Genomic DNA, 16912 nt, shown 5'->3' with positions numbered 1-16912 from the left:
GGGTTTGTCACACAGCTCCTAACTGGAGCCACTTTAGTTTGGGAGCCAGAGAGGCACGCGTTTGTGGCTGGGAGGTAGCCCTTCCGCTCTGGAAGCCGCCTGGCTTGGGCAACCACATTCCTTTAACATGCTGACATTGACCGAGCTGGACAGGGGAGGAGGGCTCCAGGGCCACGTCCGTGCCCTGTGGATAGGAGGAGTGTGGTGGGTGAGGTGGGTGCTTGAAACAGGATGTCCCATCCTGGGGGGGGGGGGGCAATGGCTCAGAGAGAGGGGAGCCCAGGGGCACCAGGAAGGACCCTTTTATTTTGTTGGAGGGCACGGTCTTTGGGGACCTCAACTCCCTTCTCTGTGAGGTTGGGAAACATGTGCTATGCTCTTGACCATGCTGGCTGTGTCTGAGTATGCGTTGCAAACCAAAAACCCCTACCTGGAGCTAAAAGGCCATTAACATGGCCAGTTTAGCCCACGGACCAAGGCGTCACTGTCTTCCTGTGCAGAAGACAGAGCTTTGGCAGAGTTCCTCCCCGCTCCCGGGCCTGAGGGGTGGGGCTGGCAGCCTTGACTGGTGGAATCAGACAGACCTGGGCTGGGACCCGGGTTCTGCCACCTGCAGTGTAATCTCGGCAAATCACATCACCTGCATGGCCAGCTCACCTGTTTGGTGGGGCTGGTCACACCTTCCCCGCAGAGTTGCCGCGAGGGACCGATACGATCACAGGCGGATGAGGAATTCTTAGCTCCGAGTGGGTGCTGGGTCCCAGCATCTCCAGCTTTTCTATTTCCAGCTTCTCTGAGCACTCCCTATTTCCCCGAGGTGCTCCCTGGCTGCGGAGGTGACTTTGGTGGCAGTGCGGGTCACATCGAAGGGAGCGGGGGCACTTCCGCCTGCCTCTGCCCCGGCCCACACAGTAGTTGGATCCGCACAGCCGCTGGTGAGTCAGCCCCCTGGCACAGGTGTTCTTGGCTGAGGCTGTGCTCTGGCCGGGCCCGGGGTGTGATGGGCTGAAGTCAACTCAGCCAAGCCTGTCCCACTTTGGAAGACCCTTATTGAGGTGGACAGCGTGCAGACCAAATGCCTTGATCACCCGTTTCCCTCCCGGCCACCCCTAATGGCCAGTGGGACCTTTTGCTTTTATAGAATTGACTATGGGAAGAAGTCAGTGTCACCCCACTAGGCTCTCCGGTCTTATCCCAGCCCTGAGCCTCGGGGTCCTCAATACAGTGCAGGGGTGCAGACGAGGTCTGAGTTTGGACTGGGGGCTGCTGGTCACCAGCAGCTGCTGGTCACCTGTCATCATGGACAGGATGAATGTGTTGGCAAGTGCTTGGAGCACGGAATGCCAGTGATTCCCTACTCCATCCTCCGTGCCGTCGTCCCTTTGACTTTTTCCTTCTATCCTTCTGACTATGCAATGTTTTCCTAATCATCGGGGCTCTACTTTACGCCAGTGTAGGAGTTTCTGGACCAAGGGCTGCTGATCTGAGCTTCTTAAAAGCTCCCCGGGTGATCCTGCTGCACGGGGCTCTTTGGGAACCACTGGATTTTGTCAGGAGAACGTCTCCGTGTGGGGCCGGTCTGGCTGTAATGCTTGCACATCCCTAACCGGGAGCGGGCCTCAGGCACAAGCTAGCATCGGCCTCAGATGATAGAAGCACCGTATTGATCCCTTATGTTGTTCTATACACGGCAGTCGATTCTCATTCTGGTGGTCTATTTGAAGTAAAGATAAAAAAATTCTCCTTCTGAAAGAAATTTAAGTTTAAATGGGTGGAATTAAAAAAAAAAAAAAAAAAAAAACTAAGGAGGAAAAGTAAGCAAGCCAGGCATCCCTAGATGCGCCCAGAATCACGGATGTGATGCGCAGACGGTCGGCCCATTCTGGATATCAGGGATTGCAGACTTGTAGCTGAAAGGAATAGAATGGAATCTTCTAGATTTCCAGACCTCTCAGGAATGCTGTGCTGATAGGCTGGGGGGGGGCGGGGTGAGATATTTGTCTTGAGCTGATAAATGGAAGTGGCAAACCTTTTCTGTAAAGGGACAGATAGTAAATATCTTTGTCTCAAGGGCCGCACAGGCTCTCATAATTCCTCAGTTCTTCTGTTGTATCTGAAGCAGCCACGGACTCCCGTAACGAGTGGGCGTGGCTGTGCCCCAATAAAACTGCATACGGGACACTGGAATTTGAATTTCGTGTCACTTTTACCTATCACAGAATATTACTCTCTCAATTTGTTTTTCAACCCACTTGAAAATGTAAACATCATTCTTAGCAGAAGAGCGGTGCTGAAACAGGTCATAGTTTACAGGGCCCTGTTCTAGAAGCCTTTAGAAGCCTCTAGAAGCCGGGGAGGGAGGGGGGGGGGCTTGCAGATTTGAGGAAATCTCTCTAACCATTTCAGTTCTGAAAGCTCTAGTTCTGAAACAGGTCCTGATCTTTTACACCGGCTGCTTAAAATAAAATGGTTCATTACTTACGACCTGCGTTCAGCAAACCTCAAGTCTAGTGGCAAAGAGGGGAGGAACCCGGAGGGAGGAAATTTGTCCCGTGCTGGCTGTGGAGCCCTGGGCTGGTGGCTGACCCTCTCCGAGCCTCACTTCTTCCATCTGGGGAGGCAGTAATAGTGGGACCTACCACATCAGTGAAGCGATCAATGCGAGGGTTAAGGCATACCTAGCGCATAGCACCCTCTCCACGGAGGTCAGCTATATTCTCTCCCCTCCGCGAGGGTTCCGGGGTACAGGCGGATGCGAGTGCTTTTCCCTTCAGCCAGCAGACCCCGCACAGTAGACCTTACTTAGCACTTTATGGAGAAGGAGGCCCGGAGACCTTACGGAGCTTGTCCAAGGTCACGGCTGGCAATAAATAGCAGAGCTAGAAGACTGTGTAACTCGTAGGACCTAGCTCTTTCTATGCAATGCCCTTTCAGGGGACCAGAGGAGGCATTGAATCTAATTCAGCTCCATACTTGTGGAGGGGTTAATGCAATCAGCATCTTTCCCTTTACAGCCAGGCTCTTAAAGCTCCTCTGTGCTGTGCCTCAAATTCTCTGGGGGATGAGCATCATTTGAGGGACCCCACAGACTTCCAGCAGCCCGTCGGGGACTCCAGGCTGAGGGTTTTCTGTCAGTATCCTAGGGGGAACTTTGTTGCTCTGCAGGGAGCTCTGGTTTAGAAATCCCAGCCTGGAAACGGGCATCTGGGGAAGTCTTTAAGTTTTTCTGACTCCCCTTGGGTGAGAGCGCTCGTCTGTGGGGTCTGAGTCTCTGCAGGGCTAGTGGGGAAGGCTCTAGAAAGTTCTAGAAGACTGGATTCAGGGTAGCCGCATTTGAAGAAAGGAATCATCAGGGTCTTAGGAAATAACTACTGGCTGTGAGTTCCTAAAAAGTGTTATGCCTTGGTTTTCACTTCTGTAAAATGGAGGTGGAAATGTCATAATTAGTTGCCTGTTGCTTGAGCACGTGCTTGTTGGACGCCCGCCACGGGCCTTGCTCTGAATGCACAAAGGACGCCTGGGGGTGGGGGGAAGCCTGACCTTGGATCCCGGAGGCCTCTGGAGATAAAGCTTAGACAAGGGGAACAGTGAAGGGATCGGTGATTCCGTGTTTCTGGCAGAGCTGCGGCCAGGCTCCGAGCTGGGGAAGGTGTGCTGAGCCAGGGTTTTCTGCGCCCCTGGCACTTGTCTGAAGACTCAATCAGAGAAGGGAGGACACATGGATGTTGGAAACTAGCCGGCCGGCTGCCCCATCTGTAACCTGGAGCACCTTCCTGTCCCTCTCAGTTACCTGAGGACAGGCTGCCTCAGTGCAGCCCCCACCTATGAGCGGCTGAGAGGTGGGGGTGGGGACAGGGGTGTCAGGAGTTGGGGGGAGGGGTCTTGGGCGAGAAAGGAAGGTGGGGGCAGGTGTGACCAGCTGTCCCCGGTTTGCCCTGGATTGAGGGGTTTCCTGGGACACAGGACTTTCAGGGCGAAGACGGGGAAAGTCCTGGGCAAACCAGGACAATCGGTCACCCTTGGTCAGCGAGTCATGGCACCTTGACTGTGGCATTGGGCAGTCTGGGTCATGGCTGGGCAGTTTAAGAGGGGTCCGCTCTCCCCCGAGCCTCAGTGTCTGCTCAGAGCCCCTGTGCGTGAAGAACCACACTGACTGCTGTCCCTCAGGTCTGTGGGCGCATGATGGTAGAAACCAACCCACCCCCGAGGGGACCCACCCCTGCGGGTCCCAGAGCACAGAGCACTTAGTAAATGCTGTAGGGTGAATGGATGGGGGCTGAAGGTCTCCATCACGCTGGGGTAAAGGACTCAGATGCTAATTCATGCTTTGCCACTTTGCACATGCTGTTCCCTGTCCCTTGTCCACCTCCTCTGTGCCCCATCCCTTGATCCTTCACCATAAACAGTGTCTCCCACCTCCTCTGTGTCTCCCTGAGCTGCACCTTTCTCAACTCCCTAACTGGGCGTCTTTCTTTATGCATCTTTCATCCATACACTGTGGCTCCTTAGGGAAGGTCCCTAGTGTAGTATTTCCTCTGTCGCCTTTGGGGCCTGGAGGTTTCTTGAAGGAACGACTGGCACTGAACCCATGGAGCAGAGCGTCATTCGTGCCTTGCTGAGGGCCTACCGTGAACCGGGCACTGTCCCAGGAAGTGGGATGGGAGCCGTGGACACGACTGGCAGAGTCTTTGCTCTGATGGGACTTACATTCTAGAAGAATCTGGAATCATCCAGATTCAACAAGCAAGCAGTAACTACGCAGCCCGTATCAGAAGGTTGCCTATGCTCTGAAGAAAAGGAAAAGAACGAGGCAAGTCTCTGAGCCCCCGCCAACTGTCAACAGGCGGGGGGTGGAGGCTGCAGCTTGGTGGCGGGGGTGGGGGGAGGTGGGGGATGGTTCCGGCCTAGCGCATCATGGCACCTTCCTATGGAGGCAGAAAGAACGTACCTTCTCCTGGGTGGCCGCAGCCTTACTGATCACTTTGGTCTACTCAGGGTTGGTGGCGTGTGGGCCATCGGTCCCTTCAAGAAAATCTGTCAAAGCCAGCATTGTGTGAGTGAGGGAGAAAACACATGTTGGAAAGTCAGATGATGTTTTGTGCCTGGTGTGGGGGCTGAGTGTGCGTCTGCCCCTCTCCTCAGCGTGGGAGTGCAAAGTTCCAGGCTCACGTGCTGGGTGGTGACCTTGCCGGGACAGCAACAAGAGGGGACATGAGCTCTGCCAAGGGACCGGTGGCGAGAACCCGGGAGCCCAGGCTTTTCCGGCGGGAAGGGGATGAAACTCGCTCCAGCCCAAAGCAGGGAGCGGGTCAAGGGGGTTAAGCTTGATCCCTTTCCATGAATTGCACTTGACAATGGAGTACTATCCCCTGGGACTGATGGGGAGCTCAACCTCAGACACTGGCCCTTCCAGGAGGGAGGAAGCTGCCTCCTCTGCAGGGCCAAAGCACCCCGAGATTGGGGAACACGCTGCTCCCCAGGGCCCCAGGGGATGGCTTTTGTCTGCAGCCCCTAGTGCCAAGGTCTGGGAAGTTCAGGTGGCCCCTGAGTCTACAAGGGTGTCACGCGTGTTGGTAACATCCTCATGCTGAGACCCTGGAGGACAGAGCCACGGAAGTCAGTCTACAAGCCCGTGCCCTTGGCTTCCCACAGACCCGTCCTAAACCTGGCGTCTTGAAGCCCTGGCAGGAACAGGCATGTGCTAATTATAATCTGCGTGGACTGTTAACACTCGACCTTGGGCACCGGGGAGGTGAAGGTTCCTGGGGGGAATGTCCCCAGGGTGCTCCGAGGCTCACAGATACAAGGCAGGGGTTGGCAATCCAGGGCGTGGAGTCTTCTGGATGGCCCAGTGGATATCACCTTGCAGCTCCAGAGGAATGGGGACAGTTTTAAGCGTCTTGGGCTCCGCTAAGAGGAGAGGAGAAGGCAGCAGGATTACTTGCTGTGCGACCTTGGGCAGGTTATATAGCCGCTCTGACTCGATTTCTTTAGAAAAAGGCAAGCACTCCTACTTAACAGTGGGTGGGAGACCCCAATGAGTGATGTGTATAAACACCTAACGGTGCCTGGCACCTGGTAGGTATTTAGCCATGTGAGTTCCCAGACCTCTGCTCGCTGAGAAATCCCGGAGTGCCTCCTGGAGGCAGTGATGGGTCAATGTAGCCAGGGAAAGAAGCGCATGAAGGGGAGAAGCCCCAGGAGAAGGAGAGGCTCCAGCTGCAGGGAGAGGAGGTGGGAAGGGTAGGAGACGAGGCTGCGGAGATGAACAGAAAGGGACTCCAGCTGTCCTGTTAAGCATCTCGGATTTTCTCGGTTGGGGGCCGTGGAGCACTGGACGGTTTAAGTCAGAAAGGCCTTGACCCTGAGCCCTTAAATACCCTTTTCTGTCAGGAAGAGAGGACTCTGGTCCCTCTGCCTCCTGCAGGCTTCTGGGGAAAGGGACGAAGTACCCTGATGCCTGAGGCTCGGGCAGGGATTTGGCTCCGAGGGGCCATGGCTCTCGCCAGGGTTCAGTGAGCACAGCCCCCAGGGCGCGCCGCCTCCAAGAACCGCCCCCCCCCCATCTGGAACGAACCCTGTTTTCCTTGGGCTGTTCGTCCCACAGCTGGAGTGCCTTTTCTTAATTGAAAAGCGATGTTCAAGTTGTTCTGTGTCGTTTTCTAAGCCAAACCTGAAAACCATGGGAGGGCGTTTTTCTTCCCCGGAAAGTAAAGCGTGCCGGGCTTCCTAGGCTGCCTTGTTCTTGGTGACGACCGGGGCCCCTGTGGGTCCCTGTGGGTCTGAGAGGCGAGCCCTACTGGGCCCCAGGCTCAGCGCCAAGCCTTTGTATGCCCCTCGGTGCCGTTGTTAGTCTGGCTTTACAGACAAGGAGAGCTAGGAACAGAGAGGGTAACAAACTTGCCCAGGGTCACACAGCTCGTATATGGAGCAGCCAGATTCAGTCCCAGACTGACCGTACTTCAAAGTCTCTACCTTTTCTGTGCAGCGTAATGTGACTGCTGGGCTTAATACTTATTTGAACTTATTTTGAAAGTCGAACAGGACAGAGAAACCTCTTAATTTGTTATTAGGCTGTATGTCACTTTAAAGCCCTTTAATTAAAAAAGCAGTTTGTGGGGCACCTGAGTGGCTCAGTCGGTTGAGCATCCGACTTCGGCTCAGGTCATGATCTTGCAGGTCGTGAGTTCGAGCCCCGCGTCGGGCTCTGTGCTGACAGCTCGGAGCCTGCTTTGGACTCTGTGTCTCCCTCTCTCTCTGCCCCTCCCCCGATTGCACTCTGTCTCTCAAAAATGAATCAACGTTAAAGAAAAAAAATTAAAAAAAAAAAAGAAAAACAAAGGATACATATATTCATTCAGGGAATCTTTATTAAAATATGGCTTTTGGAGCGGCGCCTGGGTGGCTCAGTCGGTTGAGCGTCCGACTTCGGCTCAGGTCGTGATCTCGAGGTTCATGAGTTCGAGCCCCGCGTCGGGCTGTGTGCTGACAGCTCGGAGCCTGGAGCCTGCTTCGGAGTCTGTGTCTCCCTCTCTCTGCCCCTTCCCCGCTCACGTTCTGTCTCTCTCTCTCAAAAGTGAATAAATGTTAAAAAAATAAATGAAAAAAAATTGTAACTGTCCCCTTAAGGAAATCGCAGTTTTAAGTGTCCCTCTGATCCCACCGCTCTAAGAGAGCTCCTTGTCTTTTTCCATATTCTTTTCAATCTTTGTTTTTGACACAGCTTTTGCTGACGTTGCCAGCAGGGCTTGGCACACTGCAGCCTACTGGCCACATGCCACTTGTTTTTATAAACAAAGCTGTTGGAATACAGCCACGCTCATGGCTCACTTACTATTACCCACGACTGTTTGCACACCACAGCCGTGGATCTGAGTGGCAGCGACAGAGACCACATGGCTTGTGAAACCCGAAATCCTCCCCGATCCTTTCCAGAGAAACGTTGCCGGCCCCTGGTCCAGAATGCACGGGGTGTCACGGCATGCTCTTTCTTCTTGTCAGCTGCAGCATTATGCCACGGTGTGACCTGTCCCAGTTTTCCTTGTAAATGGCCCAGAGTCCGTGAGACGGGTATCACAGAATTTTCCCGATCTTTTCCTTTTTGCCGGCCTGTTACATGTCACATCTTTTGTGTGATTTCGTCTTGTTTTTCCTCGTGTCCGCATTTGCTAATTTATCATTTCTTTGAAACATGGATAGAACACCCACTGCTTACCGGTACCATTCTGAGCTCTTTACCAGTACAACTCACTTTATTCTCAGATCGGCGATAGGAGGTCTTCTTCTTACCCCCATTTTACAGATGAGAAAGTGAAGGCAGGGGAGTTAAATGCACTTGGCTTAGATCTGAATCTGCTAAGGAGGCTAGCTCCGGAGGCTTACCAGCTGTTAGGAAGCTTCCAGAAGAAGCAGGCCTTTGTGACTGTGATGAGGTGCGGCGGCGGGGGAGGGGGGGGGAGGAGGGGGTCCAGTGACTCACCAGGATGAACCCTGCCTTGCCCAGCCCAGCCGCCCCACCTCACCCAGCTTTGACTATTCTCTGATCATCCTTGTCACAAGCCCGGCAACCAGGGCCACGTGAGCGCAAATTCCGTTTCTTTGTGGAAAATGGCTCAGAAAAGAGGGCTGGCCGCCGATGCTGAAGATGCAGTGAGGGGCCAAGAAAATGATGTCTCCTGGTCAGAAAAATACCGCGTGGGTGTAACAGATCAAGGGCTCTGCTTTGTGGCCACAGGGATCCAGGGTCTTGCTCAATTGTTAAATAAGCGAGAAATGTGCAAATTCTCTAATCAAACTGCGGAGAACAACAACAAAAATGCAACGTTTCGGTCCGGCAAAATGGCAACGTTCAGGATGGTTTGTGACATCCACCCCGTGGAATATTCTGGGTCGCTTACAATGAGAAATGTTCATGGTTAACACCATGAGTGGCGTGGGGAGGGCTTGGCTTTAGCCTTCCCCGAGCCAGGGGGATCCCGAGAGATCCGCGGACCTCGTCGGGACAGCAAGCGGGCCCCAGACGAGACCTAAGGTTCCGGGTCCGTGGGGCCCTCGTGGCCCCTCCAGAGCTCCTCGAACATTGTCCCGGGGGGCGGATTAAAATCCTTGGTTCACAGAGACATGCTGAAAAGGTGCTTCCCGTAGGACACATGAGCTGGTGGGTGGCAGAAGGGCTCAGGTAGAGAAACGCCTTGACCTAGAGATCCGGGTGGGAGAACACTGGACACCGTGCCCATCTCCCAGAAGAGTAAAGGGACGCTGAGCTGCCAGGCCACCCAAGGGTGCAGGACCTGGTGGTTCTCTTCCTCTCTGATCTTCACGCCGACCGACGACCGCAGCGTCTGGCACAGAGCAGGCGTTGAGACGAGCTTTGCCAGTAAAGGCACCGAGCCTCTCCCGGGCTGCGGGGCGGAGGAAGTCAGGCCTGCTGTGGTTCTCGCTTAGGAGACAGATGAGCCCGACCCGAGTCTCTGCCTGCTCACTCGGGGTCCTTGGAGGGCGTGCCCTGAGCCAGACACCCAAGAGACCCGCTGGGGAGGCATCACCAGGCCCATCAGTGCCAACTTCAAGCCACGCGTGCCTCTCGGGCTTGCCCCCCGTCCCAGCCGCGCTCACCGTGGAGGGCTGGCCCCGCCTGGGGGCCTTGTCAGCCTGAGCCTCTGGGGTTCACCCCCGAGCTTGTCTGCCTCTGCGGCCGGTCGGGTGTGTGATGGGAAATCCTGTTCTGACTCAGAGAGGAACCCGTCCCCCCCCTTCTTTTGCCTACCTGACTCACTTCCTCATTTTGCAGACCATTTTGTACCATGGCATGGGTGATGGAGCCAGACAGGCCCGGGCTTGTTCCCAGCTCTGTGCCTCAGCAGCTGTCTGACCTGGGCGGCGCAGGTGGCCCCTCTGGGCCTCAGTTTCCCCATCTGTAAAGGGGCGCAGTCACCCCTGCCTTGGTGTTGGTGGGTGATGGATGGAGAGCATCTGGCCAGTGCCTGGCAGACAGCAGGTGGCCTCCCACGTGGGCACTTTCGCTGACATGTGCCCCAACCCAGAGCAACCTCCTTTGGCACCGAAAGGTCAAGATCCGTGGTGAACCTGACACCCGTGCCCCCCACCCCGCTCCCAGGGCCACTGCAGGTCACAGCTGAGCTTGGGGTGGGGACAGGGTAGAGCAGGCAGGACACCTGTTACCCACCATGGCGCGTGGCTGCGTGCTTTGCTGGCCGAGGGCCCGCGAGGGCAGGCTTCAAGCACAAACACTGGGAGGCGGGAGGCTGTTCTCCGCAGCTCATCAGATGTCTGCACGTTCAACCGGTTGTCGAGGAAAGATCTTTCGACTTGAACTCTCACCCTTGTGTTTGAAGAGCAGGCTTCGGAGGAGAACGATGCCTTGGGTTAAGTGACACTTTACGAGGCGCTTCCCCGCGTGTGGATTGACGTGCCGGGTGGCAAGGAGCCCGCTCGGTCCAACATTGTTTTCAGGTGGTCGGTCAGATGCTGTCTGGCTGCTTGCGGGTCCGTCCCTGACCAGAGGATGCCACTCCCTCGCTCGCGGACCCTCGCTGGCTCCCTATTGCCTGCAGACGAAAGTCAGTGCACCCCTTTGAATCCCGTGCCGTTCGGGCCCCGTGCAGCCTGCTCTCTGACAGCTGCATCTTTCTGCCTCTCTCTAACAGTTCCCAAGCCCGCGCTGCAGCCTGAACTTGGTCTTGCACTTCCCCACCTCCCGGCACCGGGCGCATCTATTTGTCATGCTCTCTGCCACTTTGCGTCTTATCCAGACCCTGCTTATCCTCCACATCTCAGCCAGGGTGTCCCCTTCTCTGTGAACCCCTTCCTGGATCTCCTGATCGACGTCATTGCTCTGTTCTCTAGGCTCCACAAGCTTCTGGGGTGCCTCTCCACCTGGGCACCCATAACAGCCTCATTTAGAGTTCATGGTCATGCAGACCGTGAACTTAATAACCTGCAGGGTATGTGGGGCTCCGTGCATGTCATAGGGTCTTAGATTTGACCCCTTGTCTCCCAGCTGTTAGCTCTGGGACCCTGGGCAGGCCACGTGGCTTCTCCATCTCGGTGTCCCGATCTAGAAGATGGAGCTGAAGATTGAGACCGACTCTTAAGTGTAAAAAATATTTTTATGGTTAACTCAGCAGAAGCCGTCGAATCGAGTAGCTTCTCACAGGGAGGGTTTGTCCCTCTCGGGAATGCCCGATACCAGATGGCGTGTCCTTGACTTGCAGACCCTGTCGGGATGCTTCCGAGGGCCTCACTTCTCGTAGTTTCCTCTGAGATTGCTCAGCTTTGTAGCCCCAGGATAGGTTACCTGGAATAGGTAGTGAGCCACCCATCACCAGCGGTATACAAGAGTCTTGGAGGCCTTTGGATGGGTATATTTTTTTTTTTAAATATTTATTTGTTTTTGAGACAGAGAGAGACAGACCATGAACGGGGGAGGGACAGAGAGAGAGGGAGACACAGAATCCGAAACAGGCTCCAGGCTCTGAGCCGTCAGCACAGAGCCCGACGCGGGGCTCGAACTCACGGACTGTGAGATCATGACCTGAGCCGAAGTCGGACGCTGAACCGACTGAGCCACCCGGGCGCCCCTGGATGGGTATATTTTTAAGGAAATTCGGGCAAAGATGGATGCTTAAGCTAGGTCTTTTTGAACAACCCTCTTAGTTTTCGGATTCTTACTGTTTCTTAAAAAACAAAAAACAGCTCTGTTGAGATATAATTCACCACATACAGTTCACCCATTTCAAGTATACAATTTGGGGCGCCTCAGTGGCTCAGTTGGTTGAGCCTCTGACTTCGGCCCGGGTCATGATCTCGCAGTTCACGAGCCTGAGCCCCGTGTCGAGCTCTGTGCTTGACAGCTCAGCCTGGAGCCGGGTTCGGATTCTGTGTCTCCCTCTCTCTCTGCCCCTCCCCGGCTTGTGCTCTGTCTCTGTCTCCCTCTCTCAAAAATAAACTTAAAGAATTTTTTAAAAATTTAAAGTATACAATTTGATCCCTTCTAGTACATTCACAGCGTTGTGCAGACATTACCGTGATCATTTTTAGAACATTTTTATTACCCCAAGAAGAAACCCTGCCCAGCCCTCGTCCTCCCCCGGCCCCAGCCCTCGGCAACACCAGTCTGCTTCCGTGTCTATAGTGTTGCCTGTTCTGCACATTTTAAGTACATGGAATCATGCCATCTGTGGTCCTTTGTGATTGGCTTTTTTCATTTAGCATCATGTTTTGGGGGTCATTTGTGTTATAGGATCATCAGGGCTCCGTCCCTTTTTCTTGCTGCAGAATATTCCATGGTATGGATATAACACATTTTATTTATCCACTCATAGGTTGATGGACATGTTGTTTCCACGTTTTCCGCGTCTTTTTCCATACTTTGTTTTTGTCTGTCTTTTTGATTCTAAGCATCCTAATGAGTGTGTGGTGATAATCTTGTGGCTTTAACTTGCATTTCCCTGGTGGCTAATGATGTTGTGTGTCTCTTGATGTGCTTGTTGGCTATCTGTACGTACATCTTCTTTGAAGAAATGTCATTCAGTTCCTTTGCCCCTTTTATGATTGGGCTTTTGTCTTTCTAGATAGAAGTCCCTTGTCAGATAAATCATTTGCAGATTTTTCTTTCATCCTGTGGGTTTTCTCTTCGCTGTCTTGGTGGCGTCCTTCAAAACACAAGTTTATCATTTTGATAAAGTCCCGTTTATCTAATTTTCCTTTGTTGTTTGTGCTTTTGTTGTCACATCTAAGAAGTCAGTGCCTCATCCAAGGCCGGGAAGATTTATGATTTATGCTTATGTTTTCCTCTAAGAGTGTTATGGTCTAGGGGCACCTGGGTGGCTCGGTCGGTTGAGCGTCTGACTTCAGCTCAGGTCATGATCTTGTGGTTTGTGAATTCGAGCCCCGTGTAGGGCTCTGTGCTGACAGCTCAGAGCCTGGAGCTGCTTTGGATTCTGTGTCTTCCCCTCTTTCTCTGCCTCTCCCCTGCATGGGTGTGCTCTCTCTCTCAGAAATAATAACATCAATAAACTTTAAAAAAATACACAAAAAAAAGATTTTTATAGTCTGGCTTTTACACTTTGGTCTTTGATCTATTTTGAGTTACTTTGTGTATATGGTGTGAGGTAGGGGTCCAAGTTCTATCTTTTGCCTGTGGCTATCAAGTTGTCCCAACACCATTTGTTGAAAAGACTTCTCATCGAATTGCCTTGGCACCCTTGTTGAAAATTAACTGTCTGTAAATATGGTCGCTAATTGTTTCTTTATCTGTGGGTCAATTTGAAGACATGCGCATTACCTCGGATGTATTTATACCAAGATAAATCCTGGCCATAGCTCTGCCACTGAGCAAGATCTTGGGTGGGTCTCTTTCTTTCTCTAAGCCTCAGTCTCCCCATCTATAACATGCCACAGCTAGATAAGATTCCTAAGAAGTGGTCCGATTATTACGTGCTGAGACTCAGGGAGGTCTCTGCAGAATCTTTCATTGGCTCCTTGGGGCATCCCATCATCCTGTGAGCCCAGCCCTGCAGCCTGAGGTCGTTGAGTTGTGCAGGCATCCAGGTCCCTTCTGAACCCAGCCTGTCTGGGAGCTGCAGGAGCACGGCATACGGACCCCAGGGAACCCCCGTTTCAGAGCTCAGAGAGCCCTTCGCACAGTGCGTGCTTCTGACTGTTGGTTAGAGGTGCTGGCTTTTGTCCTCAGGGAACCTCCTGTTCAAGGAGTCGGATGGCAGGGCCCTTGGAATTGGATTGGGTTCCTCTTGGCTGCGTGTCCCCCTGTCACTCAGCTCCTCGCTCTTCTGGCCGTCAGCCCACAGCCTGGGAGCTGAGCCACCCACAGCCTTAAAGGAGGAGGGGCTTGGGAAGTGCTCCTCGGAGCCTGGGAGCTTCGGACGGGAGTTCTAAGTACAGATGAAAGTCAATCAGGTGGTTGGCCTTTGGGGACTGCAGATTACAACCACTATGAGCTATCACGGCCCGCCTAAAAGAAGAGTTAAGTTTGGAAAACTGGCCGTGGGAGGGTGTGCGGGAGCCAGAAACACCTTCACACATCGCCGGTGGGAATGGACAGAGGTGCGGCCGCTTTGCACAAAAATCTGGCGGTTTCTGAAAAAAATGACAACACACACCTGCCATCTGAGCGAGCCACTCCGCTCCTAGGTATCTCTGCGAGAGACATGAAAGCCGAGGTCTGCACACAAAGTGTTCAGAGCAGCATTATTCATAATCGTCGAACACCCCATCAGTGGGTGGACCGAGGGAACCACCTGTGGTCCGCACAGACCGTGGGATATTACTCAGCACAGAAAGGGATGAGCCATCCATATGGGCCACAGCATGGATGCATCTCAGAGTAGTTGTACCGGAAAAAAAAAAAAAAAAAATGTTGCGCCCAGTGAAAGAAGCCAGGCCAGAAATGAAGAAAGAAAGAATTTAGGGTGTCATGCAATTTATGTGAAATCCTCCAGAAAACGAAAAGCAGTCTCCAGGGACGGTGTGCACATCAGCAGTTGCCGGGGACGGGGTGTGGGCAGAAGGGAGGGATCAGAAATGGGATCAGGAAACTTCAGGGGGTGATGGATGCGTTCTTTATCTTGACCAGGGTGATGGTTTCATGGGTGTATATGGCAAAACCTACAAATTGTACAGTTTAACCACGTGTTTATTAATCAATCATACCCCTAGTCAAGCTGTTAAAGATAAAGGCGACCCCATCTTCCAGTTGATTCATCAATAAGATGAACCTGACCCTGCCCTCCTTCAGAGAACTCCTGTCTGTGCCAACAAATATGAACAATAAAATACGAACAGCACTGCCGAGCTGCGGGGTGCCATCCTGGGTCCGTGGCTTACTAACCACGCCATGCCTTCCAAAGCCCCCATTTTCTTTCTGTGCAATGGAACCGATAATTGCAACGACCTCCAAGGTCGGGAGGAGAACATGGGGAGATCCACACAAAGTGCTTAGTAAACACGCAGCGAATCGCAGAGTGCACACGTCCCGCGGGCGCCCAAGAAGGGAGCGTCCTTGTGTGGAGAAAGAGGAAGCTGGGAAGGTCTCCACCTCTCAGTGGCTCCGAGTGGATCTTGGAAAGGGGAACAGGAAAGAGTCTGAGGGAGGAAGGTATGGAGGGGTGGGGTAGGGAGGGCCTTAACCAGGCAGAGCTACGCTGGGGGTGGGGCAGCATCCCAACTCTAAGCTTCTGGAAACATCTGTGCGGTAAGATAAGACTGGGGTTAGGTGGGAGCTTCATCCTTGAGGGGCCCAAGGAGCACTGGCTTCATCCGCCAGTCACGGGGTTTCTCAAATTGGGGTCTGAGGAAGATCTTTCTGGAGAATGATGAGGTTTGGGGGTGTTGGTGGGGGTTCAGAGTCAACAGCCAAGAAAGAATTCTTGAAGATGTCTTTTGTGCAAAAAGGTGATTTTAGGAAAGCAAGGGGGGCAGGACCCATGGGCAGAGAGAACGGCCCTGGGGTTGTGCCGGGTAACTGGTTATATGCTGTGGAGTTGGGACCGATGAAGTCAAGAGAAAGTTTCTTTCTTTCTTTTTCTTTAAATTTTTTTTTAAATTTATTTTTGAGAGAGACAGAGATAGAGGGGCAGAGAGAGAGAGGGAGACACAGAAGCAGAAGCAGGCTCCAGGCTCTGAGCTATCAGTACAGAGCCCGACTCGGGGCTCGGACGCGGGGCTCGAACTCATGAACCGTGAGATCATGACCTGAGCCGAAGTCGGTCGCTCAACAGGACTGAGCCACCCAGGCGCTCCAAGAGAAAGTTTCTTAAAGGGATTTCCACACACTAAAGAAGATTTACGGATTACTGGAGGCCTAGCTAATGTCAAGCTAAGGTTGTTTTTCCCTCTAGCCAAGCATTATCATTAAGACAGTAGGGGGTTCCCAGAGATTAGGCTATTGATGAGATATTTGTGCACTGACGGAGACTCTGATCAATTTAACCAGTTGTTTTCCGTCCTTTCCTTTGTTCTTGGGCGGCTGGGAGTCCCCGAGGAATATCACACATGACCCACCCGGGGTGGGGGGGTCGTTTGCGCGGGGGGAGGGGGGGGCGGGGGTGACCTTGCCTTACGCTCCCTCATCAGAGACCGCAAGCTCTCTGAGACGTTCTACAATTTTTGTCTAATAAAACCAAAGGCAAAGTTAAAAAAAGAAACAAAAACCTGCCTATGTTGGTGCGATGCTTTCGAATTGAAAGACATTTTCATCTAAGTGGAAAGCTCTCATTTCTAAAGTCAGCGTTGCTAAGGGTGGGTTCTGAGAGTACGTTCCGGTGCAGCCGTGGTTTTCTTTAAAGACGTTTGCTCACGCGTATTCCATTAGGGACCGTGTTCCATTAGGGTCACTGTGACCCAACCTGCTCCCGTGGGCTGGGGTGTCGATGGACCGGAAAGTCCAGGGAGGGCGCCCTGGTTCCGTGGGAGGTGAGGAAGGTGGGGCCAGAAGGCCAGGCCGGTCTGGTGAGTTCAGGAGGGACTTGGGAGTCACCCCTCTCTGGGGATGATTCCTGCCCCAGAGAAAATGTGAGCTGCTGGGGGCCTGGCATGAGGCTCTGCTTCGCAGGGCCGGTGAGAGGCCTGGAGGGGGAGGGACGCCCGTCGCTGCTGTCCGTGCTGTCGCGGATGCTGCCGTGGATCGCTTGGGAAGGGCGGTCTGGGCAGGTGCAGGGACAGAGGGCTGACATCCCATCCTGGCTTCCACCCCATTGGGTCATTGTCTCAGGGTGGGGGCTGGGGCGGCACCTGGGGCTGGCCTTGTCCGGGGCCAGATGGAGCGCTGTCCTCCTGGCCAGGGCCTTGGGAATGTCATCTACGAGACACGTGGGAGTGTGGGTGGTGCTTTTATTGCCCGGGCAATGAGGTTGAGTCACGACCCGCGGTGTGA

The 16912-nt window shown here is 53.5% G+C and overlaps 1 protein-coding gene across 3 annotated transcripts in view; it reads left to right on the top strand.

Annotated features, from left to right (window-relative positions):
• The window catches only part of SYNE3 (spectrin repeat containing nuclear envelope family member 3), an 88880-nt gene that overhangs the window by 8370 nt on the left and 63598 nt on the right, over positions 1–16912 (top strand). The gene's annotated exons all lie outside the window — the stretch shown is intronic.

This window comes from Panthera tigris, chromosome B3, assembly GCF_018350195.1.
Source record: "Panthera tigris isolate Pti1 chromosome B3, P.tigris_Pti1_mat1.1, whole genome shotgun sequence".
Classification (NCBI taxonomy): domain Eukaryota; kingdom Metazoa; phylum Chordata; class Mammalia; order Carnivora; family Felidae; genus Panthera; species Panthera tigris.
Note: the sequence above shows the minus strand (reverse complement) of the source record. Positions and strands in the feature narration are given on the sequence as shown.